A 4,898-nucleotide genomic window follows, 5' to 3' on the forward strand; every position below is an offset into this window, starting at 1 on the left:
TCCCCTCAATCGTTACTTTATTTTTTATATTACCCAGAAAACAAACTAAAATTTCCAGAATGCATCTCCAAGTTATTCGCTTGATTAAAGTTATTTCAAAATGCGGTTTCACTGAATTTAATAATTAAATAAATTTAAATGATTTAACGAAATTTTAAAGATCAGTAAATTTTATCTCCGCGGACTCTGGTTTCTTCACAAATTCCTACGCAGCTGTGATGTGAGTTCAATATTGCGATGTTTATCTGGCTGGAAAAGAATTTTACATAATTCATGTCCAGCTACATATATCCTATCTCGTGATATCATGCTTAAAAATCTAATCTAGTCCTAACCGTTATTAACACTTGGATATCCTAATAATCTACGCACAAACCAAACAACTCGCCATATAATTACGATGTCATATCTCGTCATTACCATTATGAATTTTGCGCACCCCTCACAGACAAACCGATCATCACGACCATCGCTCTATATTTTGGACAACCCTGAAATTGGGTTATTCTGTTCCTTATACTCAAAGTTCGTGATTTCAAAAGTTCATTACGTCCCCAATTACAGTATTTCACAATACTTAGATCATTACCGGCTATGAATTTCAACTAAATCCAGCATTTTAACGTTTCCCCTGGCCGAGAATTACAGTACAATCTCAACTCCACTTCTTTCCCGTTATTATCCCGCTGTCCGCTGAGGCCTCTCACCCCATGCTCGCTTGGCAGTTACAGGAACCACCTGGTTTATTCACAGTTGACTGACTTCTCAAAATGCTCCCTTTAAACTCTGCCGACATAATTAAACAAATACGATATTCTAACCAACAAAATGCACAGATTATGCTTCAAGATGCCCACACTAATTATACGCGTCGCCAATTGATACCGCTATGGATTTCTATGAATTTCTTTCCATTCCCAACATTATAAAATATTCCTCGGGCTATCATGTCCCGGCTTCAAATGACAGGACTCTGACCTGATTCGCACATCTCATCTCAACTCATATAAAACACTCCTCGGGCTTCCGTGTCCCGGCTTCAATGACAGGTCCAACCTGATTCACAAATCTCATATCAACAAACTAACATCTGTTTCCCAGCTCCACAATTATCATCGACAAAGAACTGGAGTAAAATCCTTACTAGAAATCCCGACGTCTAATATCGCACAATGCATTAATCATGAATAACTTCGCATAAATGATATCGTATTTAATAACTTGATTTTTACGAGAAATGACTGAAACATTCTACTAGATCTTCTATTGTCAGTCAGACACAGTTTAAAATTGGCATTAAAAAAAACGTTTCTCTCCGTGACCAAATTCATCACCCTAGGTTCTCATCCGACAGCGCGCTTCCACTCGATTGAAAATGAGTGACCCTGGATTATTATTATTAACGTCAAATTGCAGACAGAAGAATTTTACGTCGAATGAACATCTTAATTTGACATCACAAAATATAGGCAGTACACTCACACGGATGACGATCTACATTGGACGTGATATCACTTCGGAACCCTATTCAATAATTTTTTACAACACTATACGGCACTCGCAAGACTTCAAACTCTCATCCAAGTGGAAAATAAACAAATGACTCTTTTAGTCGTACTCTCACATTTACAAAACTTAGTAGGGTGACCACTGCGTCGTATATCCCCATTCAAATACACTTTAAGAAATCACGAGACAGGATATAAGAGGTAGTAAGATGGAAAGTCACCTACCTCATGTCTTCATGCCAGTATTCGTCTTAGGGCTCACCTGCGACCCTGGCATTTTATTTAGCCATTTTTACATTCATGGCTTCACAATTTATTATTATTTCTTCAAGTTTCCTGGAATAAAGCATTAAAAAAAAAAGAAAATACCCTTCATTTGTTTGCTTGAACGCACACGATGAACTATAATTATTTCCGCACACGAATTACTTAATCACATTAGAATTTATTCAGTACTTTGACCGTCCTATCTGATACAATTATTTCACTCAAGAAAACTATCTCCTCATGGAGTCAAGACTTAGCCGCAATGGCTAAAATCTGCAGTTGAACTCAGTCTACTTTCGTTGGTTTGATTTCGCAGAGCAGCTTAACAATTTTTCGTCCGCTTTGTATCACAAATGCCGGAGAAGGAAGATTCGTCATGGCGTCCCTTCATATTTATAGCAGTTACCCCCTCTCTTCGGATCTCTCCCTTTGCCGCCAAGAAAATTTCTATAAAATTTCTGACTTACCTAAACTGTAATTTCAAGAGTTTTGAAAGTGACTACATGCTTGCTACATTTCTGGCGGTAGTGTTCATGGACATTTAAAAATTTTACGGGTTCGATTTGTGAGATGATTGACCTCCTTTGATAGGCACTATATTTTTTTGACTTGGCGTGGTCACGCCATACACGCGCTTTGAAATAGTTCATAAAAATGACTTGAGATTCTTCCGCCGTCGACACGTGTGGTTGACGTCACGTACCCCAGAGCGTGGGACCGAAGGTAATCACCCCCTCGTCACGTGTCAAATCCATGCTATCAAGAATCCAACTTTTAGTTTAATTGTTACATTATGCATAATGTTCTTAGGGCACAAATGTCATGGGTTCAGTATGTATGTATGTATGTATGTATGTATGTATGTATGTATGTATGTATGTATGTATATTTGGATTGGATAAACGCAAAAGCTACACATCCTCTTTTTCATGATATTTGCCAATATTATAGAAAAATTCAGAATCCCCTGCATTTTGTTTTATCTCAATTCGTTAAGAAATAACTTCATGAACTTCAACTTCTCAATGTGAGGGAAGGGGACAATGAGTACACCGACACCACGCCCAAGAGTTTTGTTGATTTCTTGTTAACAAAAGCGTCTGTGTTTGATACGTCTTGCCTTCTGCTTGCCATGTAGAATCAAATCCATTCTAACTGAACACTATACAATAACATCCTTCACAAGTTATCTGGCTACGAGATTTTGTTTTCTTGATTGTTTCTCCATTGATACTCTTGAATTTTTATCTCGTTACTCCTATACGTATGTCAAAAATGTCTGAAGACTTCGGTTTTAGTTGCCTACCATTTCGAAGCTCCAGTAATAGCTTTCCATTTTATTGAGTACGAATCCTCACTTTAAACTGCTACTCGCAGCGTGGAATCCAAAGCCTTCCGAAGTACCAAATTCTGGCATCCCAGAAACTTGAAGTTTCGAGGTGTACCATTGGAAATACCATTGCCTATCGTGGTATCATATGCCCACTCTCAGGCCTTTTCAATTTGTTGATGATTTGCCAAAACCCCTACCCACTTATTTCAACAAATTAGCAGAATACGATTGGTACTTTATTTTTTATAAACTTAAAGAGGGCTTTGATGGGGTCACGGTCGCAAGTTTTGTTTCTAACAAGGTCACCTGACCAAGCACGATTCCAAAACTATAGGTGCATTCTACGTCAAAATATTCAACGTACTTCGATACAGTTCCCAGAGTTCATCAGTTCTTTATGTATTCACGTTGTGGACCATAATGTATACTCTTCAAGCAAATTGTTTGAAACGAGTTCAGTGAAACTCTTGCATGTAGAGGAGATATTTACACTATAAAAAGTTCACACATAGTCTACTTGTTCTTAAATAATTGATAAAAACTTCAACATTCTGCATACAATTCCAAAAATCATAGTTTTCTGGTAAATAGTTCAATTCCAATTATTTTTGCACAGAACCTAATAATTCTTAAAATGGGCTGAACTGAACATAATTAATATAATAATATAATCACACAATAACATGTGCTTGCCATGAGACACAAAATAATGCAAAAGTGATTTACGTTCATTTGTAATAAATTTCGAGCCACAGCTTCCTAGCTAAATTTCAAGTGCTGTGACGTCCGTACAGATTATTTCGACCATTGCTACTGAAAATGTTATAATGGTTGTTAAAATCTGACCTTGAAATTGTTTCTACAATTTATATGTCAGGTGCGATAATTTTTTGGATATATTTATCATGAAATTCAAAACTTCAGAATTTTTAGAATTGATTTTCTTATTGTACCTTTTTATCGTAGTTATATTTATTAATATGTTTAGTTTAGACCATTTTACGTTTAATAAACTTTAACTTAACATATTTAACAAATTGAGGAAACAATATTTTTTTAATTCACTGTGTGAAAAATTGACCTTGACCACGCCCCGGAACTGAGGAATCATGTGCGCAGTGCTCCATTTAAAATACAATTTATGGCCTTGATATATGACTCAGACCAATGATACTTTCAAGTGTGGAACGTTACGCTTTCATATGATATAAAAAATGAAATACTGAATATTTTGACGTAAGTCACTATTTCAAACGTGAATACAAACTAGCCACAAAACTGACTTCCATGCATCCAGAGTTTGAAAGACGAAATTTCTTAGTAGCTGTAGTATCCGGCGTTGCCCGGGTGGTTTTTGAATGTTTACCTTCAAAATTTGTATTGCTTGTGAATTATGTCTTCTTCTTCTTCTTCTTCTTCTTAATCTGTTTAAACTCCAGAGTCGGTTTTCCCTCGGACTCAGCGAGAGATCCCATCTCTACCGCCTCAAGGGCAGTGTCCTGGAGCTTCAGACTCTGGGTCGGGTATACAACTGGGGAGGATGACCAGTACCTAACCCAGGCGGCCTCACCTGCTATGCTGAACAGGGACCTTGCGGAGGGATGGGAAGATTGGATGGGACAGAGAAGGAAGAGGGAAGGAAGCGGCCGTGGTCTTAAGTTAGGTATCATCCCGGCATTTGCCTGGAGGAGAAGTGGGAAACCACGGAAAACCACTTCCAGGATGGCTGAGGTGGGAATCGAACCCACCTCTACACAGTTGACCTCCCGAGGCTGAGTGGTTCCCGTTCC

This window comes from Anabrus simplex, chromosome 1 (assembly GCF_040414725.1).
Source record: "Anabrus simplex isolate iqAnaSimp1 chromosome 1, ASM4041472v1, whole genome shotgun sequence".
Lineage (NCBI taxonomy): Eukaryota > Metazoa > Arthropoda > Insecta > Orthoptera > Tettigoniidae > Anabrus > Anabrus simplex.